We start from the raw sequence: 27325 nt of genomic DNA on the forward strand, positions 1-27325 counted from the left end.
CCAACTTAAAACAAAAGGGGGAAAAAAATACAACACCACCAGTGTTTTCCTCCTGATAGAATCATAAATCTAAACCCTCTGCTAATTCAGCTAATGATCTGTGTCTTTATGGATTTTTCTTTAAAAGAAAAAGGAGCCGAAGCCTTAAGCCTTGTTACCATGCGTGCTCCTGAAAATAACACCAACAAAAATCATACATTTGAGGTGAAAATGAGCAAGCCGGTTTAACAAGCTGAGAGATATATGGAGAAGCAAAGGAGAATCTGGAGATGCACCCTTCTTTTGATGGAGAAGAGTTGATCTCTGGAATTTGTGGCATTCTGTGAGGGAAGATGTTGACTTTATGGCTTAGAGATGCTTGGCTGGTCACCATCAAAACACAATGCTGGCCTAGATAGCTGGAGAAAAAAAATGTGGGCATGTGTTGACAAGAACAAAGGTCTGTTTAACCATCTGCTGGTGCTTTCTAGCTCCGTTCCCTGATTGTTCATCATTCAGCCTTCCAAGTTGCTTTGTCTTCCAACCTGCCCACAAAACAGTGATTATCTTCCAACTAAAAAAAAAAAAAAAGCATGGAGAGAGAAGAAAGGGATTGCAGAATCCGTTCACGCTGTTTTCAACTCACAAAGCTCTCTCCCCAATTCCCATTTCAAAATTTTGTCTCGGTAGGTTGTTGAATCTTGTCACCCGATCTCTACACTTCGTCCAAACAATGCTCCTCCACTGATACTTAGTCCGGATGCCCCAGCTTCACAGCGAACATTTTGCAATGTCTCCTGCTTCCGTCGCTGGTTCGTAGAGCTTGCCTCTGACCTGCGAGGAACCAGTTTCGTTCCTCTTGGTTGCTCAAGATGCAGCTCCTTCTTCACTGTCCCTTCAGGATGGTTCCAGTCCTAAGACCTCTTGACAATGGTTTGTCAGATAGGATCTTCGCAGTCCTCATCAGAGCCCGCAATTTTCCCAACTGTCTCGCCGTGGTGCTTCTGGTCCTCTCTGACATGTTCTCTGTGCACGTGCTCAGTTTTAACAAAACTTACCTTCCACGTTACTTCTGGGGAGTAACACAACTGAGGTGTGGCAATCCTCTCTACCACACGAATCATCTGAGAGGATATAGGTAAGTAAAGCACAGGGACGGATCAGCAGGCTCACCTGATCGTCAGAGCTACTGGTTCACCCTAACTGGTCCAAACCAGCTGAATCCCACACCTGGTTGTGTGTCTACAAGCATACATTCTGAGCTTCCATTGGGCAACTTCTGGGCTGTGTGTATTTGGGTCTGTCTAGAGCAGGGTGTCATGCCTGCAAGCCATCTTTTCTTTCTGGACTTCAGGCTGCCACACTTTCTATGGTGGGAAAATGGGAAAGGGGATTATATGGAGTGGGGTGATATGTAGCCATAATAACATTCTTCTTAGAAACTCAAGGTCATCTTTGTCTCTTCACCTGGCCGGAACTGGATGGGTGGACTCTGCCTTTGTGGCGGTGGAGGATAGGACCATGTGATGGACATGTGGGTGTTGGGGCAGGATCTTGAACTTTCAACTGGGTGGGAAAACCTGGAAGCTTTCAAATTCAGGTTTTCCAGATGTGCCAACATGGTTCTCTTAATAAATTGGAACTTTGAGGAATCCTTTGCCTTGGCCTCTGATTTTACATGGATGCTATTTGGAACCTTGACATTAACCCAAATCTGAAAGCTTCCAGGTTTTCCCACCCAGTTCAAAGTTCAAGATCCTTCCCCCACACCCATAATTCCATATAATCTCCCCTCCCGTTTTCCCACAGTAGAAAGCGTGGCAGGCCTGAAGTCCAAAAAGGAAAGATGGCTTGCAGGAATGACACAGGGATGTCCACAGGTCTTAAAGTTGCTAAAAGTTTCTGGGGATAGCCAGGATAAAATGCAGAAGCAGCATTTAAGGAAGAGATATTAAAGCATGGAGACTTTGGAGACCTCAGTGGTCCAAGGTAAATATTCTTTCGCATATGCCTTCCAACTTATCTGCAAAACCTGAATCAGTGTTGAATAAGCCTACAAAATTCCCTCTCTTGTTATTGATTTAGGAGGCGAGAATCTTGCACTGCTAGCATAATCAATCGGTTCTGAGCTCCTTTCAAAAGCCAGAAGGTGGAGAGTCAGGGGAAGATTCAAATATTCTCCTTCAACAACTTAAACTTTTGGGGCTGAGCGTTTCTGCAGATAATGTTTATGAATGGGTGGGTTTTGGAAATGGAGAGGAAGCTCCTTTTGAAAAACCTGAAGGGCTGGAGGGGAGAGTTGGGGATGAAAAGAAAGTGGTTCTGGTCCTGCAGTCCATGGACCTTCCATGCTGTGCCTCGCCTTGGTTCTTGAAGGTCTTTGGCAGATTTTTGTGGGGGGGAAATTGTCACAGCATTCCTTGAAATAACAATGGTCTTCTGCATTGTCACTACGCACAGACAATGCATTGTAGACTTTTTGAATGAGCCAAGAAGGTGTTTTATGAAACCCATGGTTCGAATTAAATTAATGATTCAATCTGATTCATCCTTCCATTCCCCAATTTAATTGAGAACGTGAAATGAATTTGGAAGTCAGGTGGACACATCACAAATGATACAACATTTTGGTGTGGCACCAATTATAGAGGAAGATGAGAGAAGGCCAGCTACGTTGGCATGGACATGTGCTGAGAGCATGGCCAAGACTGTCGGCCAACTAGAAGTCAATGGCCGGTGAACTCACGGGTGGCCAAAACAGAGATGGCAAGACACCATCAACAATGATATGCAAATCATGGGCTTGCGCCCTGGAGACATTGTGGCATTCAGTGATCTGAAAAGCGGACCTTGCACCTGGAGGAATAGGCTAGGAAGGAGGAGGAGGAGGAGGAGGAGGAGGAGGAGGAGGAGGAGGAGAAAGAGGAGAAAGAGGAGGAAAGAGGAGAAGGAGAAGAAGAAAAAGGGGAGGAGAAGGAGGAGGAGAAGAGAAAGAAAGAAGAAGGAGGAGGAGGAGAAGGAGAAGGAGAAGAAGAAAGAGGAGAAGGAGGAGGAGGAGAAGGAGAAGAAGAAAAAAGTGGGGGAGGAGGGGAGGAGGAGGAGAAGAGAAAGAAGAAGAAGGAAGAAGGAGGAGGAGGAAGAAGAGGAGGAGAAGGAGAAGGAGAAGAAGAAAGAGGAGAAGGAGGAGGAGAAGGAGAAGAAGAAAAAAGAAGGGGAGAAGGAGGAGAAGAGAAGGAAGAAGAAGGAAGAGGAGGAGCAGGAGGAGGAGAAGGAGACAGAACTGGCTTGGAATACAACCTCCAAATTGACTAAAGTACAGTGATGGTGAACCTTTTCGGCACCGAGTGCTGAAAAGGGAGCACTTCGTGTACATGCACACACTTCACACATGTGTTCGCACTCATCTGGGCCACAACCAGGAAGAGGAACTGACCAGGGAGCATGCACGTGTCATCAAATGAATTTCTGGTTTCTGGCATGCACATGCGCAGCGCCCAGCAAATGTTCTGGTTTCTGATATGCATGTGCACATGCCAATCTGCTGGCCTGCGGGCATGCTCACGCTGGAAAACGGAAGACCAGCTCTCCTGGTTTCTGGCATTGCCACATGCACAAAGGCCAGCTGATCATTGCGTGCACCCGCGCACCAGAAACCCAGAAGAGGAACAGGCGATGCCGCGTGTGCCGGGTGACATGGCTTCGTGTGCCACTTCGGGCGTGCACGCCACAGGTTCTCCATCACGGCTATAGTGCATGCAACTCCAGGCAAGTCCAGTTCATCCAATAAGCCACACTTAAACAAAACAGGGTTGAACGCGATGGGCAAACTCCGGAATGTGTTCGGTGGAGTGGAGATAAGTTCCAGCTGTATAAAGAGCAGATCCGTTTCCCAATCAGAAATTTCTCCAGGAGACTTTTTGAGAGAAAAGCGAAGCTGTGGAGAAAACAGCCCCTTTGCGCTGTCCATTTTCTTGTCAACCAAGAAAACACAAGTCTGAGATTTAGACCCGCAGAGCTGCAAATTGCTGCTCTCTGCCTCCTTGCGCCTACAATGAAAAAGGTCTAAATGATACGAGTCTGCCGATTCTCAATTTATTTCTGATATTCGTCAAGGATGGTCAGAGAACAAGGTTTCTCCTGGCACGAAATGTTGGTCTTTAGATGCTAAATGTGACATTGTCTTTAATTATTTGCTGTTCCCACGCCCCCACCTCTTTCTGTTTGTCTTTCCCTACACAACAGGAGGTCCCAAAGGTGCTTTTTCAGGAGGCAAGTGGACTTCCTTGTTTTTTTCCTTTTGAAGACGTTTTGCTTCTCATCCAAGAAGCTTCTTCAGCTCTGACTGGATGGAGGGGAATGGAAGGATTGGTACTCCTTGCAGACAGCTGGTCATTTGCATCCTTTTAGAGGGTCATTGAGGCCACTTGGGAGATTTATCTCTGTCCTCAGGGTCAGCTGAGTTAGTGCTCCTGAACGACTGAGCATCTCTACAGACTTTTAGCTATCCAATTTGGGGTGAAGACCCTTGGAATGGGGTGGGACTAGGAGTTGGATTCCCAGAGGAAAAAAATTGCAGACTGCAGGAACCATTTGCTCCACTCAGGTGACCCTTAGGACAGAGATAAACATCCAAGTGGCCTCAACAGCCCTCTAAAGGGATGCAAATGGCCAGCTGTCTACAAGGAGTATCAATCCTTCCATTCTCCTCCATCCTGTCAGATCTGAAGAAGCTTCTTGGATGAGAAGCAAAATGTCTTCAAAAGGATAAAACAGGAAAGTCCAGTTGCCTCCTAAAAAAGAGCACCTTTGGGACAACCATGACCTAGATGACTGAGAATCTCTATAGATTTGATGGCATATAATCAATCAGTTAATGAATCAGATGGCAAACAGATCCATGGACAGGAAGGTGGGCTGATGGAAATGTTGGGTGGGATGCCAAGTGAAACCTTGTTGAATGTCTGATATAAAGCTACTTCCAAATTTCAGAAAAGCCAAAAAAAAGAAAAGAAAAAAGGAAGTTCTAGCTAGTATCCTTTAGCTCAAGGCTCTCCAAACCTGGCAACTTTAAGACTTATGGCCAGGCTGAGGAATTCTGGGAGTTGAAATCCACAAGTCTTAAAGTTGCCAAGTTTGGAGACCCCCTTCTTGATCCCAACAGTTGATCAATTTCAACGGCAAAGGATTCCAACCCTTCCCCCACCAGGTCCTTAGATCATGCACATCATCTTCGAAAGAAAAAAACCCAGAACGTTTAGTTGCCTCCTTTAAAAAAAAGCACCTTTGGGATAACCAGGACCTGGACGACTGAGAATCGCTACAGACTTTTACCTATACAATTTGGGGTGAAGACCCTTGGAATGGGGTGGGAGCAGGAATGGATTTCCAAAGGAAAAATTGAAGACTACAGGAACCATTTGTACCACTCAGGTGACCCTGAGGACACAGATAAACCTCCAAGTGCTTCAACAACCCTCTAAAAGGATGCAAATGGCCAGCTGTCTGCAAGGAATATAAATCCTTCCCTTCCCCACCATCCGGTTAGAGCTGAAGAAGCTACTTGGATGAGAAGAGAAACCTCTTCGAAAGAAAAAATAACCAGAAAGTCTAGTTGCCTCCTTTAAAAAAAGCACCTTTGGGATAACCAGGACCTGGACGACTGAGAATCGCTACAGATTTCTACATAGCAGGGGAAGAAAACGGGGCACCCTTACCTGGCATTTTAGATATCGGGCACTTTTTAATCCTGTCACCAGCTGCAGCAGATTAGCAACAGCATGTTCTTTGGGAAGATGTCATCCCTGCTGAGAATTATTGGGTTCATTTTTTCTGTGTCTTTATTTGAGAATTGTGCCAGCGCTGCTTTAATGACACTGCGTGCGATGCGGTGTTTCTACACAGGCAGGAACATGCACAGACGAAAGCCTTCATGGCAGTTGTTCGCTTTCCTCACACACACACACTCTCTCACAGACAATAAATCTTAGCTTTGATCTGCCTATCTGGATTTGTTTTGCTGGAAGTGGTATTACAAGACAGGAATGGGGAGGAGAGGATCTATTTTATTTATTTTATTTTTCATTTCTTTGGTTTGTCAAACATGTACAAGATAACAGGCCTAAGTATAAAACATGGATATAAACAAAAGAAATGAACACAACTAGCAGTCAATAGCAATAGCAATAGTTAGACTTATATACCGCTTCATAGGGCTTTCAGCCCTCTCTAAGTGGTTTACAGAGTCAGCATATTGCCCCCAACAACAATCTGGGTCCTCATTTTACCCACCTCGGAAGGATGGAAGGCTGAGTCAACCTTGAGCCTAGTGGGATTTGAACAGCCGAACTGCTGAACTGCAGTCAGCTGAAGTAGCCTGCAGTGCTGCATTTAACCACTGCGCCACCTCGGCTCTTGGGGAGAGTAGGACAGGGACAGAAGGCACAATGTGCCCCATTTGTGGACCTCTTCGGAATGGGGTGAGGTCCATGGCGGACAGTTTGAGGTTGAAGCTGTGTGGGGTTTGAGGAGCTAACAATGGAATCAGGTAGAGCATTCCAGGCGTTGACCATTCTGTTGCTGAAGTCGTATTTTCTGCTATCGAGTTTGGAGCGGTTAACCTCGAGTTTGTATCTATTGTTTGCTCATGTATGATTGAGGTTGAAGCTGAAGTAATCATTGACAGGTAGCATGTTGTAGAAGACAATATTATGTACTATGCTTAGGTCAGACCGTAGGGGGCGTAGTTCCTGATTGTCCAAGGCCAAAATTCCAAGCATGGTGGCATGAAGTATTCTAGCGTGAGCAGTGGAGTGGAGGATTCTTCTCATGAAATACCTCTGGACCCGTTCAATCGTATTAATGTCAGATGTACAGTGTTGATTCCAGGCAGACGAGCTGTATTCGAGAATTGGTCTGGCAAAGGTTTTGTATGCCCTAGTTTGCATCACAATATTACCGGAGAAGAAGCTTCGCAAGATTAGGTTGACAACCCTTAATGCTTTTTTTGCAATGCTGTTACAGTGAGCTCTGGGGCTTAGATCATTTGAGATGAGCACTCCAAGGTCCTTGACAGAGTTAGGGTCATCTACGAGGTCTTATCCACCCAGCTTGTATTTGGTGTTCTGATTTTTGTTGCCAACGTGTAAGACAGAGCATTTGTTACAGAGGTGGGTTCCTACCAGTTCGCACCTATTGGGTAGAACCGGTTCGTCAAATCTACCGAACCGGTTAGAAGAGGTTCCACCAGTGGACCCGGAAAGCAGGCCACACCTACAGAAGAGGTTCCAAAAATTTTTGAAACCCACCACTGGTCCTTGGATATGATTATTCTACACTATCATGCTCCTATTTATAAAACTCAGTGCCTCTGTGGAAGGTAAGGATGACTACTGCGTTTGTGGTGCAATCAGAACATTGCGTGTGTTGAAGTTGTTTTAACGCAAACCAAAGATGCCTTTTAAAAAACAAGTTTACATCATATTCTTATGCATGCCAGTGCTGTGTGTGAGGTAATTTAAGGTGGTTCTGACAAGTGTCGTCAGCATCTTCATATCCGGTCACATGGGCGGCAAGCCACTCCCATCTGGTCACATGGGCAGCAAGCCACTCCCACAAAGGAGGCCACACCCACAGAGTAGGTTCGAACAATTGTTGAAACCCACCACTGATTTGTTAGTTGAGATTTGGAGATGTGGAGATCTATTTCCTGGTGTCTTTTCCCTGAGAGCAACAGGCAACATCTCAGAAGGCCTGACTCAGGTCTCAGAACTTCCCCTGGGATCACCAAGCGTCTCCTAATGTTGGCAGACCTCCAGTAAACTAGAAGGGGCTCCTCTACTGCATGTGAATCCCCCTCGAATCAGATTGCTTGACCTCTCCTTCAGCTTAAAAGAAAGGATCGTAGTCAAGCAGTGACCCCAGCTTTGTGAGACAAAGGGCCTACAATCAATTCCTGGCTTCTCTGGAATTTACCTCAGAAAGCCAGGCCGCAGGTCACGGGAGAGATTTTCTGCTATTTGAAACCTCAAAGAACTTCTGCCACAGAAGATAACGCTGTGGTAATTGGACAGAAAGAGGATCCTGCCTTCCCTGCATGCTAATTTCCCTCCACAGAGGAGACCGATCCATATTTTATAGTCCTGATGAATCATGGGTGATCAGATTAATCGGGCACCGTGTTTGTTTATTCGGCTATCGTTCAAGATTTATTAGCCGGCTCATACCGAATGGGGATTTCAAGGCCATTATAGCACATATATTTCACGGAAGGACATGTGGCCCATCAACGAGAGGAAAAATTAGAACTATTAACCAATCAATTAATTAATTGAATAAAAAACGAACGTTTGCTGGAGGAAAAGGAGACATCTCCCACAAGGAGGAATTTCTGCTTCTCTCTTGCTTGAGCTTGGCCTTTGGGTCTCTCTGCTTCATTGTCAGCAGCAATCCAGCATCCAAGAGATTGTCCCAAAGATGCTTTTCCAAAAAGCGTCTTCTTGGGGTTTTTTTTGTCTTTAAAAATGTTTTGTTTCTCATCTAAGAAGCTTCTTCAGAACAATAACCCTTTGGGACAATACAACCCAAGATTTCCTATCAATAAAGGACAAACCAGTCATTCTCTATTGCATCCTATTGTGGAATGGAGTTCAAGAAACCACAATGTAGCCTGGATCAATATCTCCTGAAGTTGTAATAAACCATTAGGTCAACCCAATGGATTCCAGTGCAATTCCTCACCTTGCTTAGCTGATGATATTTCAGTGTGACTTCCCGGGTAATTCCCCAGCTCAGGGATCAGCAACCCATGGCTCTGGAGCCGCATGTGGCTCTTTCATCCCTCTGCGATGGTGGCACAGTGGTTAAATGCAGCACTGCAGGCTACTGCTAGATCAGCAGGTCAGCGGTTCAAATCTCACCGGCTCAGGGTTGACTCAGCCTTCCATCCTTCCGAGGTGGGTAAAATGAGGACCCAGATTGTTGGGGGCAATATGCTGACTCTCTGTAAACCGCTTAGAGAGGCCTGAAAGGCCTATGAAGCGGTATATAAGTCTACTGCTATTGCTGTGGTTCCCTGTTGTCTGGTTGGCTCCACAATTGATAGGGCTTTCGGTTAGGACAGTAGAGGAAAAAGGACACTAGGAGGAGACTCTATGGTGAGGGTACTGTACTTCCCTTCGACAGAGGAAAAAGGACGCCATGCTAGGAGGAGACTCTATGGTGAGGCAACCGGACTTCTGGTCAGCAGAGGAAAAAGAACGCTATGCTAGGAGGAGACTCTATGGTGGGGGAACCAGACTTCTGGTCGGCAGAGGAAAAAGGATGCCATGCTAGGAGGAGACTCTATGGTGGGGGAACCGTACTTCTGGCTCCAGAATTGAATGGGGGCTTCCGGTTAGGACCTTTGTTGCTCTTTGAGTGTTTAAGGTTGCTGACTCTTGCAGTAACTGCTACAGCAACAAGGTTGATATTGGGCAGTTTTCCAGATTCCCCAGTAAAATGGTAATCCATGGCAAATGTGGAATTATTCCTCTCCCTAGCAGTGGGAAGCATTTCTTTCCCTATTCCATTCCCGCTTAGGATTTTTTTTTTTAGCACCGCTTAATTAGACTGCAGCCCAGCTCCTGTCTTTGTCACAGGCAAAACAGCCACAAATTAATGGACTCAGCAAATGCTTTAAAAAGAGACGGGGAGGGGAGAGAGGAGGAGGAAGAGGGGTGAACCCCGTGAGAACTTCTATGCAAGCAGCAAGGAGCTGCAATTTCCTCTGCCATTAGCTCGTGTCAGTAGCAGAAAGTGGGGAAGGAGAAAGAGCCAGAGAGAACTTTAATTATTGAACCCACCGTGCAGAAGGAAGTATATTTATTTGCAACGGTATAATCGGTGTGGAAGGCTGGCGGTAACCTCGGGAAGTTGCTATGATTATTAGCCTATTATTAGAGAGGCCACTGTTAAGTGGCAGAAAGGATGCACAATGCTGACACAGACTGGATCTCTGACAGTGATGGAAGGAGGGAGGGAGGGAAAGGAAGGGAAAAAAACATTCAAAAATAAATATGCACACCGGCAATACCACAGCTGGGTTCTGCTCCAGTTATGAATAGTGGTGAAAAATTGTCTCTACAGCAAGGAAAACAGGGTTGTTTCTGGGTCCATGGGATGTGATTTTGCACATTGTTAAAGTTGACATTAAGTTTGGGAAATAGACAGAACTCCACTGGATGATGGGTTGATTTCCATTGGGATATTTTCCTGGTCAGTTCTTTTGAATTAACAGATGACATATATTGTTTCTTTTGGTAGAGAATAGAGTAGAATAGGAATAGGAATAGGAATAGGAATAGGAATAGGAATAGGAATAGGAATAGGAATAGGAATAGGAATAGAATAGAATAGGAATAGAATAAATATTGGAATGTAGAATAGAATAGAATAGGAATAGAATAGGAATAGGAATAGGAATAGGAATAGAATAGGAATAGAATAGGAATAGAATAGGAATAGAATAGAATAAATATTGGAATGTAGAATAGAATAGGAATAGAATAGGAATAGGAATAGGAATAGGAATAGAATAGGAATAGAATAGGAATAGAATAGGAATAGAATAGAATAAATATTGGAATGTAGAATAGAATAGAATAGAATAGAATAGGAATAGAATAGGAATAGAATAGGAATAGGAATAGAATAGGAATAGAATAGGAATAGGAATAGGAATAGGAATAGGAATAGAATAGGAATAGAATAGGAATAGGAATAGGAATAGGAATAGGAATAGGAATAGAATAGGAATAGAATAGGAATAGAATAGGAATAGAATAGAATAAATATTGGAATGTAGAATAGAATAGAATAGAATAGAATAGAATAGGAATAGAATAGGAATAGAATAGGAATAGAATAGGAATAGGAATAGGAATAGAATAGGAATAGAATAGGAATAGGAATAGGAATAGGAATAGGAATAGGAATAGGAATAGGAATAGGAATAGGAATAGGAATAGAATAGGAATAGAATAGGAATAGGAATAGGAATAGAATAGGAATAGAATAGGAATAGAATAGGAATAGAATAGGAATAGAATAGAATAAATATTGGAATGTAGAATAGAATAGAATAGGAATAGGAATAGGAATAGGAATAGGAATAGGAATAGGAATAGGAATAGAATAGGAATAGAATAGGAATAGAATAGGAATAGAATAGGAATAGAATAGGAATAGAATAGAATAAATATTGGAATGTAGAATAGAATAGAATAGAATAGGAATAGAATAGGAATAGAATAGGAATAGGAATAGGAATAGGAATAGAATAGGAATAGGAATAGGAATAGGAATAGGAATAGGAATAGGAATAGGAATAGGAATAGAATAGGAATAGAATAGGAATAGAATAGGAATAGAATAGGAATAGAATAGAATAAATATTGGAATGTAGAATAGAATAGAATAGGAATAGAATAGGAATAGGAATAGGAATAGGAATAGGAATAGGAATAGAATAGGAATAGGAATAGGAATAGGAATAGGAATAGAATAGGAATAGGAATAGGAATAGGAATAGGAATAGGAATAGGAATAGGAATAGGAATAGGAATAGGAATAGGAATAGAATAGAATAGACTAAATCAGTGGTAGTCAATCTGGTCCCTACTGCCCAATAGTGGGCATTCCAGTTTTCATGGGGGGGGGGTAGGGGTTTGCTATAACTCTGCTTTATAAATTTTATAAAGTAAAGTTACTTCCCTACTTTATAAATCACCATTAATATGGAACTGGTGGGCGGTTAGAAAATTTTACTACTAACAGAGATACAAAAGTGGGTGGTAGGTATAAAAAGGTTGACTACCCCGGACTAAATAATAGAACTAGATTAGAATATGGATAGGAAATAATAGAATAGAATAGAATAGAATAGAATAGAATAGAATAACAGAGTTGGAAGGGACCTTGGAAGTCTTCTAGTCCAACCCCTTGAATATGCAGGAAACCCTACCATTTCAGAATAGAATAGAATAGAATAGAATTCTTTCTTGGCCAAGTGTGATTGGACACACAAGGAATTTGTCTTTGGTGCAGATGCTCTCAGTGTGCATAAAAAGACAAGATACATTCATCAAGAATCATAGGGTACAACACTTAATGATAGTTATAAGGTACAAATAAGCAATCAGGAAACAATCAATATTAATATAAACGGTAAGGATATAAGCAACAAAGTTACAGTCCTGCAGTCATAAGTGGGAGGAGATGGGGGATAGGGTTAGATGATGGAAGCTTTCCAAGATTGCAAGATCTTTTCCAGGTAATGCTAAAAATGAAAGAGAGAACAACTGTTTGGAACACTTTCTTCAAGGTCGATTATGAATTACACCTTTCTTGGTATTTAAGACTTGTGTTTGGAGTCAAAGATTTTGAAAAAGCACCAGAAGTAAAATAGGTTGGTCCAAACCCCAAGATGGGACAGGGTTTAAAAAAGCAATGTTAAGAGGCATGGACTTCAACTCCCAGAATTACTCAGCCAGCCAGTCTCAAAGTCCAGGTGTCTTAAAACTGTCTAAGTTGAGAAACATTGGTCTAAAGAAAGGAAGAATGGCCTTTTTATTTCTTTTCATTTCTGAATTGGAGGTCCTGGAATATGAAGACTGTTGGCAAATTATGTACACGTATTTATTTATTCCAACTATGCTGGTCCATTTGCTCATTGTTGAGGTCTTTTAATCAATACACACTGTCACAAATGAACAGGAAGGTTTGCAGGCATTGAAAATCACATTATTCTATTGCTACAGAGCAAGGTTTTATGCTCCATATCCCAGAAGAATCTATTGTGTGTTGAGAAGAAACCTGAAACTCTCATTTGATTTAAATGCAAGGGCATGTTCTATCGTCGCCTTGGCACAATTCATAAATGAAAAGAGGAGAACTCGCTTCCTTGAAACAATATGCAGGATTATGACACACAGGAGCCTATCTTGTGTTCTTCTTAAACCTATCAGAAATGTACAGGAAAGGAGAGTCTCTTTTTCCTGTCACTTCAAGTTGATTCTTCATGCAACAGCTTGCAAAATGAGGAAAGAACCCAAACATGACCATGTAACATGAGAGGAACCTATTAGAATAGAATAGAATAGAATTAATAAAGAATAGAAATAAGAATAGAGTAGAGTAGAGTAGCATAGAATAGAATAGAATTAATAGAGAATAGAATAGAAATAAGAATAGAGTAAATAGAATAGAATTAATAGAGAATAGAAATAAGAATAGAGTAGAGTAGAGTAGAGTAGAGTAGAGTAGGATAGGATAGGATAGGATAGGATAGAATAGAATAGAATAGAACAGAACAGAATTCTTTATTGGCCAAGTGTGATTGGACACACAAGGAATTTGTCTTTGGTGCATATATTCTCAGTGTACATAAGGAGAATAAATAAATTCATCAAGAATAAAAAGATGCAATACTTAGTGATAGCCAAGGTTACTAATAAGCTATCAAATCGTATTAGGAAACAATTATAAACAATATAAATTGAAAGATACAAGCAACATGGTTATAATAATCAGTTGGAAGAGATAGATACTAGTAAGGAAGAGAAGAAGAATAGTAATACAGTTTTAATAAATCATTTGATAGTGTTGTGGGAATTAGTTGTTTAGTGGAGGGATGGCATTCGGGGGAAAAATTGTTCTTGTGTCTAGTTGTCTTGGTGTGCAGTGTCCTATAGCATCGTTTTGAGGGTAGCAGTTGAAACAATTTATGTCCAAGATATGAGGGGTCTGTAGATATCTTCACAATCCTCTTTTTGACTCGTGCAGTGTGCAGGTCCTCAATGGAAGAAGGCAGGTTGGCTGTAATTGTTTTTTCTGCAGTTCTGATTATCTGTTGAAGTCTGCGTTTGTCTTGTTTGGTTGCAGAGCCAAACCAGACAGTTATGGAGGTGCAGATGACAGGCTAAATAGAATAGTATCAGAAGATGATACAGTGGAGTGACAATAAAATAAATATGAAGTCGAAAGAAGCTCATGTTTCATTAGGACTTCCTTCAGAAGAGATGAACATAGTTCTGAAGAGCAGGACATTATACCGTAGGTGGTCTATAACAGCTGATCTATTTGGTCTGAAGAGCAGCCAATGGCTATTCAAGAGCAAGAGCAGCCAAGAGCAGCTCTGGCTATTTTGCATCATCATCAACTTGATGGCTTCAAAAGCTTGTCATCTAATCACTGCGTCCGTATTTTCCTAGTTCTGATTGCCCTCTGTGCCTCGAAGAGTTTCCATCACAAACCAAGATCATTGATGTGGAGGTCAACAGAGTATTTATTATTTATTTATTTATTTATTTATTTATTTATTTATTTATTTATTTATTATTTATTTATTTATTAGACTTATATACCGCTTCATAGGGCTTTCAGCCCTCTCTGAGCGGTTTACAATTTTTTTTAAGCAAATTTAGTCAGCAACTTGCCCCCACAGTCCGGGTCCTCATTTCACCCACCTCGGAAGGATGGAAGGCTGAGTCGACCTTGAGCCGGTGAGATTTGAACCGCTGAACTGCAGATCACAATCAGCTAAAGTGGCCTGCAGTACTGCACCCTAACCACTGCGCCATCTCGGCTCTTTAAGTATCCCTAGTTGCGTTAGAATGAGCCATGAACTTCGGGAATGCAGCTTGGATTTTGAAGAAGAATGTTCAGAATGAGACCAGGAGCAATACTCTATCCCTACATTTCATCCTTCTTCATGTTGAAAGCAAAATGAATCTGATCTCGCCTGCCACTAAAACTTAAGGGGCTTCAGCATTTTCAGCTAAATATATCATTTTAGGCTCGCCTCCCTAGAAATAATTCCAGTTTCCTGTGTAAAAGAATGACATGTTTATGCTTTCTGTCTTTATGCGGTAGCCAATGACATTTTACAGTGAATATTTGGCATGCCATGAATCATACAACAATAGTGCCTATTTGTCACAGTTTTGATAATTCGCTTGCATTTTTCCCCCCTTTAAATTTCATACTAAAGCAAGTGTGGCACACATTTGCAGGAACCTAAGTGTCTCTACTTAATTATAGGCCTTGATGCACAAAGGAGTTTGCAATGAAAAGGAGAACAATTTGCAATTCTTCCAACAATTCTAAAGGATCATTCAGGAATGGTCCAGAGCAGGGATGTACAACTTAAAAACTCAGCGCCATATGGGGCCTCTGAAAATTTTGAATGCCACTCCCAGAATATCACTACCATTTGGCAGTTAATTATAATGGTTAACGTGAAGAATGGGAAAATTATTAAATTCATGAAATAATTACATTAAATGTATTGAGCGAATAGGCAGCCGGGGGCCACTCCTGATGGATCTTAGCTGATCTTGGGAGCTGCACAGGGATAACATTGGCTAGTACTTGGACGGAGGAGGAAATTCCCAATTCAATTCAATCAGAATAGAGCTGGAAGGGACCTCGGAGGTCTTCTAGTCCAATGCCCTGCTCATGTAGGAGATCCTATTCCAGTGATGGTGAGCCTTTTCTTACGACGTGCCAAAATTGCGCATGTGTACCCACTCAATCTCCACACACCCCATGCGCATTCGTGCGTGACCACCATCCCACATGCATGCACACATAACTCCTTCCCAGGCTCCGGAGGCTTTCCTGAAGCCTGGGAGGGCAAAAACGGCCTTCCTCGACCCCCTGGATGCCCCCCCCGGAAGCCGGAAACGGATCATTTCCAAATTTCCAGTTGGCTCATTGGAGCCATTTTTCACCCACCCCAGCCTCCGGAGCCTGGGGGCATATTCAAAGTCATATTCATGATATTATTTTATTTCAATTAAATTTCTAGTTTGTTCCTGACCCATCTACTTCCCGAAGTGCAGATTCTGGCACTGAACCAACCCTGGTTGAAATAGACCCATGACTTTCAACTTCCTTGGACTAAGAGCCAATTTGCACCCTGGAATCAACTGGAATTTTTTTAGATTTTAGATTTAGATTTTAGCTTTATTTGTATGCCGCCCTTTTCCCTGAGGGGACTCAGGGCGGCTCACAATTCAGGGGGAGGGAAGGACAAAACAAGTTATACACATAAAGACAATACATCGTTAAAAAGCACAACAGTCATACTATTCGGGTGGGGTTGAAGTCTTTAGCCCCAGGCCTGTCGGGACAGCCAGGTTTTAAGGGCTACGCGGAAGGTCTGGAGGGTGGTGAGGGTACGAATCTCCACGGGGAGTTCGTTCCATAGGGTCGGAGCAGCCACCGAGAAGGCTCTCCTCCGGGTAGTTGCCAGTCGACATTGACCGGCGGATGGAATTCGGAGGAGGCCTAGTCTATGGGATCTTATTGGCCTAGTGGAAGTAATTGGCAGTAGGCGGTCTCTCAAGTACCCAGATCCAATACCATGAAGGGCTTTGTAGGTGACAACTAGCACCTTGAAGCGCACCCGGAGATCAACAGGCAGCCAGTGCAGCTCGCGGAGGATAGGTGTTACGTGGGTGAAACGAGGTGCACCCACGATCACTCGTGCGGCTGCATTCTGGACCAGCTGGAGTCACCGAATACTCTTCAAGGGCAGCCCCATGTAGAGCACATTGCAGTACTCCAGCCTAGAGGTCACAAGGGCACGAGTGACTGTTGTGAATCCCCCTTTTCTTCTCCTGAATTCTTTCTTACTTCTCCAACTATGAACACAACGTTGCACATCAAGCTCTCAACTGGTGTTTGGCAGGGCTCTCTCTCCACCCTTGTCTGCAACCTCCAGAGAAGTTTACACCTTGGAGGAACCCTTCTTCCTGCCGAGGAAAAGGCGATGATCTACGTTTGTCCTCAAATGCTGACCCAGCCATCCGTCGCTCTGCTTATGGGACTTTTGACAAGGCCATTATTCTCACCTCTGTGATGGGCCCAACAATTGATGGCCAAGAAGGATGGAGACAAAGGCCTTTTTTCCTAGGGGATTTTTCATCATTGAAGACTGGGGAGTGGATTTATTTTGGGGAATTAAACTGATTTATTCTTCCATATTTTTCTTTTTAAAAAACTGTGTGCTTAAAAACACTCAGAGCGGCTGACAGAACTTTCAAGCGGAGAGAAGCATCTTCTTCAGACTATTCTTGCCTTCACTGTAAGTCACGAAATGCCATTTTTGTAAGTCGTTCCCTGCACCAAAGGGAAAGGCTCCTTAGATCAGTTCTTCCAAAAATGGGTTATATAGATGTTAGAGTTCGGTGTTTCATCTAAATATATATATATATATATATATATATATATATATATATATATATATATATATATATATATATATATATATATATATATATATATATATATATATATATATATATATATATATTGTGTAATACCACAAATGACTCACAAATAGATTGAAGAATGCTCTGGGTCAGGGCTCCCCAACCTTGGCAATTTTAAGATTTGTGGACTTCAATTTCTAGAATTCATCAGTCAGCCATGCTGGCTGGGGAATTCTGGGAGTTGAAGTCCACAAGTCTTAAAGATGCCACGGTTGGATCCTGACTGAGGAATTCTGGGAGTTGGTATCCACAAGTCTTAAAAATGACAAGGTTGTTTGGAACCTGATGGAGGAATTCTGGAAGTTGAAGTCTATAAGTCTTAAAGATGGCAAGGTTGGTTGGAGCCTTACTGAGGAATTCTGGGAGTGGAAGTCCACAAGTCTTAAAGATGCCAAGATTGGTTGGAGCCTGACTGAGGAATTCTGGGAGTTGGCATCCACAAGTCTTAAAAATGGCAAGGTTGGTTGGAGCCTGACAGAGGAATTCTGGGAGTTGAAGTCCACAAGTCTTAAAGATGCCAAGATTGGTTGGAGCCTGATGGAGGAATTCTGGGAGTTGAAGTCCACAAGATGCCAAGGTTGGTTGGAGCCTGTCTGAGGAATTCTGGGAGTTGAAGTCCACAAGTCTTAAAGATGCCAAGGTTGGTTGGAGCCTGACAGAGGAATTCTGGGAGTCGAAGTCCACAAGTCTTAAAGATGCCAAGGTTGGAGACTCCTGATCTAGACTTACATGTACAGTTTACCCAGATACACTTTCACATACAACTGACCAACAAATCTAGGTTTATTTTTAGCAGTTGCTCTGCAAGAAATTTGGAATGGGGAAAGAGTCATTGCAGATGAGCTCTGAAGCAAGCATCGAAGGGCAGAACTAACATCATGCATTGCGTGGATGTAGATTAAACTTGTTGCACAGAAATGAAGAGTCTCTCTCTCTCTCTCTCTCTCTCTCTCTCTCTCTCTCTCTCTCTCTCTCTCTCTCTCTGGTATGGGTGTATTAGAGCTTTACATGTGAATAACAGAAATGTTACTTAAGTAAGTTTAAGAAGTTTGGAAACCCAGCTGATTTTGAGAGCAGAGGCCAGGCTTATTTATTTTTAAATCTTCTGTTAATCGATAGAGTTAGACTTCTGTATTGAAGAACTGTCTGGTTTTATCCTGAGGGAGATTCCGTCTCTCTTTCCTTCTTTGGAGTATATTACAGAGCCTTTGTGTTTTCTAATTGGCCTTTTCAGGTAAGCAGTTCCATCCAAACCAAAATATTTCCTTCCGGACTAAAAGATGCTAACCCAAGGATTTTCTAAGTGTCTGTGGAGATTCTCCATCATCTAGGTCATGGTTGTCCCAAAGGTGCTTTTTCCAAAGGCAACTGGACTTTGTTTTTCCTTGAAGACATTTCGCTCCTCCTCCTCCAAGAAGCTTCTTCAGTTTATTTTATTTATTTATTTAGCTTGTCAAGCATGCACAAGATCACAGGTAAACACGGACATGAACAAAGGAAATCAGTACAAATCAATGGGGACAGTAGGACAGGGATGGAAGGCATGCTGGTGGGCTTATGCACGCCCCATTTATGGACCTCTTCGGAATGGGGTGAGGTCCACAGTAGACAGTTTGAGGTTGAAGCTGTGGGGGTTAGAGGAAGTAACATCGGAGTTGGGTAGAGCATTCCAGGCGTTGACCACTCTGTTGCAGAATTCGTATTTTCTGTAATCGAGTTTGGAGCGGTTGACCTTGAGTTTGTATCTATTGTTTGCCTGTGTATTATTGAGGTTGAAGCTGAAGTATTCATTGACAGGTAGGATGTTGTAGCAGACAATTTGTGTACTATGTTTAGGTCAGACCATAGGTGGCATAGTTCCAGGTTGTTGAAGCCCAAAATTTCAAGCCTAGTGGTATAAGGTATTCTAGTGTGAGCAGGGGAGTGGAGGACTCTTCTCGTGAAATACATCTAGACTCGCTCAATTGTATTAATGTCCGATATACAGGGTGGATTCCAGGCAGACGAGCTGTATTCGAGAATTGGTCTGGCAAAGGTTTTGTATGCCCTAGTTTGCAGTACAATGTTACCGGAGAAGAATGCTAGGATGCAGATGAGAAAGGCAACCGAAGGTTGAGAAGGACATTGACCTTGGAGAAATCATGGCACAATGTAACAAATCCCAACCTTTTTTTTGTTGTAGAAATGTGTAAGAGGAACATCTGATTTGCCAATGGACATTCTTCCACATCTTCTGCTTGGAAATCACCTCACTTGGACACAAAAACGTGGATAGAGTCTTTGTGGTAGGATGAGGTTGGTCCTTACAAGAGGACTTTAGCAAACATCATCAGGGATATATTTGAGCAAAGTACTTCCCCATGGAAAGTTAGATGTCTACAAGTTGAGCCTGGTGGCATAAAGGATTCTCTTGTGTGCAGAAGAGAAGTTTGAAGAACTGAAGCTTCTTCCGTTCTGGAGACCTGAACCTGAATTGTAGGAACTAAGGCTGAGATCTTCACCCTTCCAGTTTATTTGGAAAGACTCTTCTCCAGAATAAGCGGGATATCATTGAAAGGGAGCTATATCAACTCTCTGCATAATTATGACATATTCTAGGGGTGGGGAAAGGACTAGGGGTGATATGATAGCAGCATTCTAATATCTCGGGGGATGCCATGAAGAAGAGGGGGTTAAGCTATTCTCCAAAGCACCAGAAGGCAAGACAGGAAGGAATAACTTACGCTCTGGAAACAAATACTGGGGGTGGGGGAGAGAGAGAGAGAGACCCCTGGTGTGTGTGTGTGTGTGTGTGTGTGTGTGTTCCAGCATAACTCTGGAATACCTGGGCTGTTAAGGAGAGCGAGTGTAGCGTCCTAGAGAGGCTAGAACTGAAGCTTCTTCCGTTCTGGAGACCTGAACTCCAAAACTGAAGAAGCTTCTTGGATGAGAGGCGAAAGGAAAAACCAGTTGCCTCTTGAGAAATCACCTTTGGGAACTACATCAGGCCCCTTGGCCATGGCTCATCTGACACGGTTTTCACTGCAGCTCTTCCTAAACCGAGGTAGTAAAAAGCGTGGAAAGAGAACGTGAGAAGATGAGGATTATAATTCGGTACTGGCTCACGTCTGTTCCGTGCAGAAGATTTAGCTTCATACTCCATCATCTCCTGGTAGGATTTGAAAAGACCCCTGTCTGAAAGAGACATCGATAGCCGATGCTGACGGGTCTAAGCTGGATAAACCAATGGTGCATCTCAGAAGGAGATTTTTTTTTTAAAAAAAAGATTCCCTTGGCAGGATAAGCTTCCAACAAGGAAAGCAGATAAGCAGCAGGAATCCGTGAAAGCGGCGCATCATCGCCATGAGATCAAACCACTGAGATCTCCCCCAGCAATGGGAGCTGACTCTCGCAGCAACATCCAAGATTCCAGAAATAGAAATAGCTCCGAATTTCTACCGAAATCCTTTTAAGTAATGATTGTAGGAACTAAAGCTGAGATCTTCACCCTTTCAGTTTATTTGGAAAGACTCTTCTCCAGAATAAGCGGGATATCATTGAAAGGAAGCTATATCAACTCTGCATAATTATGATATATTCTAGGGGTGGGGAAAGGACTAGGGGTGATATGATAGCAGCCTTCTAATATCTCGGGGGCTGCCATGAAGAAGAGGGTGTCAAGCTATTCTCGAAAGCACCAGAAGGCAAGACAAGAAACAGTGGATGGAAACTAATCAAGGACAGAAGCAACCTGGAATTAAGGAGGAATTTAGAATAGAATAGAATAGAATAGAATATAGAGAAATGGAGAATAGAATAGAATAGAATATAGAGAAATGGAGAATAGAATAGAATATAGAGAAATGGAGAATAGAATAGAATAGAATATAGAGAAATGGAGAATAGAATAGAATAGAAAAACAGATTTGGAAGGGACCTTGGAGGTCTTCCTGCTTAGGCAGGAAACCCTACACCACTTCAGACAAATGGTTATCCAACATCTTCTTAAAAATGTGCTCCAGGGAGGTACCGGTACGCCCGTACCAGGGCGTACCTCCTGTAACTCACCACTGGTATGCATGTATGTATACTCCACCATAACTCTGGAACGTCTTGAGCAATTGTAAGAGCCGAGGTGGCGCAGTGGTTAAATGCAGCACTGGAGGCTACTTCAGCTGACTGCAGTTCTGCAGTTCGGCTGTTCAAATCTCACCGGCTCAGGGTTGACTCAGCCTTCCATCCTTCCGAGGTGGGTGAAATGAGGACCCGGATTGTTGTTGGGGGCCATATGCTGACTCTGTAAACCGCTTAGAGAGGGCTGAAAGCCCTATGAAGCAGTATATAAGTCTAACTGCTATTGCTATTGCTATTGCTATTTCAACCAAACTAGGTACATAGATAACTTACCCTCTAGAAACAAATGCTGGGGGTGGGGGAGGGAGAGAGAGACCCCTGGTGTGTGTGTGTGTGTGTGTTTGTGTGTGTGTGTGTGTGTGTTCCAGCATAACTCTGGAATACCTGGGCTGTTAAGGAGAGCGAGTGTAGCGTCCTAGAGAGGCAATTGTTTGTGATGTCAGTTCCTTCGCAGCTTCCTCTGGAAAGCCAGCCATGACGTTTGCCCTCCAGTGGACTAAATAAGGAAGTGCCTGATGGATTTGGGGGCAAAGTGCCAGCATCGTAGACAGGGCGGGAAAGAGGAGCACATGGGAGGGAGAAGGCAGGGATGATGGGCATGGGAGTAAGGGGAAGAAAAGTCCCTCTCAACGGCTCCCTGTCAGACAAATACTTCGATGTCTATAAATTAACAGGGCAGTGCCAGGTTATCAGCTAGTAAGTGTAATAAAGAAATAAATAACGATTGATATTTTGCTTTCAAAGACATTCACTCCTTTGGTAATTTGCTTGAAAGATTCTCCCCTCCCCAATCTATCTCAAAATGTCACATCCAGCAGCGATAACTACCCCATCTAGTGCTCCAGTTAATAAAGTACTGGCATGCAAATCTACTGTGAAGTATCAAATGGGTGGTATGGAACAAATTTGGGGGACTCTCGCGGGTACCCTAAGAAGCCGTCGTAGGACTGCTGCCAATATTCTGCAAGTCCCAATCATTTGAAACGGCACCGCTGTTCCTTCTTGCGACGAATTCTTCTTTCTTGCCGTTTCACAGATGAACAATTCTTTTCTCCAAGCGCCACTTTTCCAATAAGTATCGGGAGTTTTTTTCCCCCCTCTTTTAATTTTCTTATTAACTTATTTGCGCAAACACACACAAACACACACACACACAGAGACACAAACACGCACCCCCGGATAACAGAAACCTGATATGAACTCCGCATCTCTCTGTCAGCACGTGGCTTCATTTTCCTGCCACACAATGGCTCTTCTCTTTAGATAATTAATATTTGATACTTTTTCAACAGATGGGTTTTTGCTATCTGTGGGCACTGCAGCCTAAAATCAATCTTGAGCAAATATTGTATTAATTTTCGAGGTTCTTGTCTCTGTGGACAACCTACCCCCAATTCCCCCTACCTCTTCTCTTCTGAGAAGTCAGTAATGGCGAGAACATTAATATTAGATAATAATGACTTTGAAAGATTACATGAACAAAGGAGGAAGGGGGGGGTAAACGGCGATGGGGAAGATAAGCATCTTGTTAAACGGTGAGCAGCGTATCAAAAGGAAACCCGTTTCATCCCGCCGGATTGCCATTACGATCGCTTTGGAATGTGAAATAAGTTCTTCACAATTTCGTTTTCAACTCATAAGCCACGTCAGTGGTGGGTTTCAAATTTTTTTGGGAACCTACTCTGTGGGGTGTGGCTTCCTTTGTGGGAGTGGCTTGCCAGCCATGTGACCTGGTGGGAGTGGCTTGCCTGCCATGTGTTTTCTCTACCCGCCTCTCTCTTTTCCTTCCTTTTGTCTCTCTGTCCCTTTTTTCGTTTTTTCTTTCATCTCTCTCTCACTCTTTTTCTTATTCATTTATTTATTTATTTATTCCTTTCGTTCTCTTTCTCTCTCTCTCTCTGTGTCAGTCTGTCTGTCTATCTGTCTGTCTGTGTGTGTGTGTGTCTGTGTGTGGCAGTGGTGGGTTTCAAATTTTTTTAGAACCCCTTCTGTAGGTTTGGCCTGCTTTCCGGGTCCACTGGTGGAACCTCTTCTAACCGGTTCGGTAGATTTGATGAACCGGTTCTACCGAATAGGTGCGAACTGGTAGGAACCCACCTCTGAGCCATGTACCAGGGTAAACAAAGTCCTTTGTCTGAGGTTCCGCCCCTTTGGATGTCAAATCTGCAAAATATACCCTGTTTCCCTGAAAATAAGACCTCCCCAGATAATAAGCCCAATCAGGCTTTCGAGCGCATGCGCTAAAATTAAACCCTCCCCTGAAAATAAGCCCTCCTCGAAAACGTTGCAACACAGCAGCAGCCATGAGGGGGGGCCATGCTCACCGCCTCCTGCACCTCAAAAATAACAAGACCTCCCCGAAAATAAAGCCAAGCGCTTGTTTCGGGGGTCAAAAGAAAATAAGACCCTTTTTAAAAACATTTTTAAAAGAGTGTTATATAAGGTACACAGCGAAGGTGATAAGCCAATAGGACAAGTTCTGTTTTTGTTTTTTTAAAAAAAGAGCTTATATTAAGATAAGTTGCACCAGAATTGCCCGCTCTGTGAAATGCACATGTTAGAGAGTGAAAGCAGAAGGGTTTTTTTTTGTTTAAAAAAGACCTTTAAATTAATAATTATGTAAAATCGAGGGTAATATAGTCAAAGCTTCTTTACTGCAAACAAAGAGAATTTTTAAAAGGTTCGACAGCAGAGTAAAATACTGCCAGCAAAAAAGGAGAGACTTTTATCCATCTGAAAAAAACCTGCCGTTCCTATTAATATGAAAAATATGACCGTTATCGTAGCCGCTAATATTGGTAATAAGTGAAACCAGGGAAGAAGCTACTGGATGAGACGGGGACAGAATCAGTAGAGGGAGTCCCCGACTTACAACCGTTCACAGTTACAACGGCACTGGGAAAAAGTGACTCAGGATCATTTTTCACACTTAGGAGGATTGAGGGAAGCCACGATGGTCCTCCTAAGGGGGAAAAATGGTCATAACTCCCTTTTTTTCCAGTGCTCTTGTAGCCTTGATTTACATTTGGATGCTTGACAACTGGCTCATGTTTATGACGGTGGGAGTGTCCCCGGGTCACATGAACCCATTTTGCGACCTTCTGATAAGTAACATCAATGGGGAAACCAGTAACAACTGTGTTACTAATTTAAGTAATTAATTTTAAGTCTCTCTCTCTCTCTCTCTCTCTCTCTCTCTCTCACACACACACACACACACACACACAAACACACATACACACATACACACACACGCACATACTTCTCCCTATCTCTCTCTCCCTCTCTCCCTCTCTCCCTCTCTTTCTCTCCCCCTCCTTCCCTCTCCCTTTCTCTCTCTTTCTCTGCATTTCTCCCTCTCCTCCTCCTCTCTCTTCCCCCCTCTCCCTTTCTCTCTCTTTCTCTGCATTTCTCCCTTTCTTTCTCTCCCCTTCCCTCTTTCTCTCTCTGCATTTCTTCCTCTCTTTCTCCCCCTCCTTCTCCCTCCCTTTCTCTGCATTTCTCTCTCTCCATCTCCTCCTCTCTTTCTCTTTCCCTCCCTCTCCCTTTGTCTCTCTTTCTCCACATTTCTCTCTCTCCCTCTCTTTCTTTCCCCCTCTTTCCCTCTCCCTTTCTCTGCATTTCTCTCTCTCCCTCTCCTCTCTTTCTCTTTCCCTCCCTCTCCCTTTGTCTCTCTTTCTCTGCATTTCTCCCTCTCTTTCTCTTCCCCCTCCCTCTCCCTTTCTCCCTCTTTCTCTACATTTTTGTCTCTCCCTGTCCTCCTCTTTTTCTCTTTCCCTCCCTCCCTCTCCCTTTTTAGCTCTTTCTCTGTCTTTCTTTCTCTCTCTCCTTGCTCTTTGGTTGGGTTACAACCCTTGATTCTGACAGTTCAAGAAATTATTTCAGCGGGTCTGGCTTAGTCCTTCGTCTTTGAGTGCCTACTGGGAGATCAGAGAAGAGGTTCACTTCTACAAATTGGCTGGGCGGTTTATTTTCCCTGTGGCAAAGCCTGCGGGGTTAAGGGGCTGGCCGTGCCCACTCTCTGGCAGAGTTCGTGGGGATATAATTGTAACTCAGGACTGACCAGGAACTGAATTTCCTTTCTCTGCTGCTCACGCTGGTTTTCAGAAGAGGAAACTCACTTGCACACAAAGGCATGCAATTATGTCCATGCTGTCCATGCTCAATTTCCCCCCCCCTCTTAATTTAATTGCTGGTGCTACAAATGGCCGCATTCTCTCCAGAGAACCATCACATCCTAGGCCAATAAAAGCTGAGGTTTTTAGAATGCCAATAATGTTATAGGAATCGAGTTGTTATAATCCCAGGGCCTCTTTAATCAAGACTGCTGGTTTTCCCACAGCCATAATGAAGCAAGAAGCAGGGATTAAAGTCAGGTTCTTCATTTAGGCAACAAAAACGAAATGCACAAGCACAGTATAGGTGGTACCTTGCTCAATAGTAGTAACTGTGAGAGGCACCTTGGAGTCCTAGTGGACAATCATTTAAATAGGAGCCAGCAGTGTGTGTGGCAGCTGCCAAAAAGGCCAATGCAATCCTAGGCAGCATCAACAGAGGGATAGAATCAAGATCAAGTGAAGTGTTAATACCACTTTACAATGCCTTGGTAAGGCCATTGGACTGTAGGGGGTTGGACTAGAAGACCTCCAAGGTCCCTTCCAACTATTGTTATTCTATTCTATTCTGTTCTGCGCTACTCTACTATTGTATTCTATTCTATTCTATTCTACTCTACTCTACTCTACTCTATCCATTCTATTCTATTCTACTTACTATACCCTACCCTACCCTACCTTACCCTACCCTACCCTACCCTACTCTATTCTATTCTATTCTATTCTATTCTCAATTTATTCCAATATCTCTTCTCTTCCCTTCCCTTTCCGTCTCTCTATTCTATTCTATTCTATTCTATTCTATTCTATTCTATTCTATTCTTATTCTATTCTATTCCAATATCACTTCTCTTCCCTTCCCTTTCCTTCTCCATATTCTATTCTATTCTATTTGCAGCAGATTCTGTTGGAGAACTGAGGAATATCCTTTCCTTCCAAGAAACACTGGAACAAATATCTCTGTGCTGATGTGTCACAGCATAGACACACATATGTGTGCTATGTGATTGCGGCATCTCTTCAAGTAGGTCATGTGATAACCAGATTAATAACCAGCATGATTTGCAACCGTAACTTTGGGCTCAATTAATAGTCTCTCTGTATTGGGTAAAATTCCCACAGGTGAAATCCAAGCTTCTGTTCCACAGAAAACGTGTCCAAGGTTGTGTTCACCAAAGATCAGCCAATCTTGCACCACCTATATATCAAGGAACTTATGAAATGGACTCAACCAGTACCTACTTTGCAAACATGTACAAGGACAGCTTACAGAGGTAATCCTTCTCTCCACTCCATGTCATGAAGGCTTTTCACACTGCGAAAGGAAAGGGAGCATCCTTGCCAAGGTAAAGCTCAGACAGACACAGAAGCAGAAACAACTCAGAGAAATAATTTGGGTGCCTTCTGAAACTGAGCTGTCGGTGAGATGCATTCCCAGTAGATGGCAGTGAAGAACACCCTTCGTGTACTGTGTGATATATATTCCACCATGCAGAATGCAGAAAGGACCTCAGCGATCTTGATTTAGCAATAGCAATAGCACTTGGACCTATATACCACTTTACAGTTCTTTACAGCCCTCTCTAAGCGATTTACAGAGTCAGCATATTTGCCCCCAACAATCGGGCTCCTCATTTTACCCACCTCGTAAGGATGGAAGGCTGAGTCAACCTTGAGCCGGTCAGAATTGAGCTGCTGACAATGAGCAGAGTTAGCATGCAATACTGCATTCTAACAGTTAGGAAGGAAGGAAGGAAGGAAGGAAGGAAGGAAGGAAGGAAGGAAGGAAGGACTAACTAATTAACT

The sequence above is a fragment of the Thamnophis elegans genome, chromosome 13 (assembly GCF_009769535.1).
Source record: "Thamnophis elegans isolate rThaEle1 chromosome 13, rThaEle1.pri, whole genome shotgun sequence".
Taxonomy (NCBI): domain Eukaryota; kingdom Metazoa; phylum Chordata; class Lepidosauria; order Squamata; family Colubridae; genus Thamnophis; species Thamnophis elegans.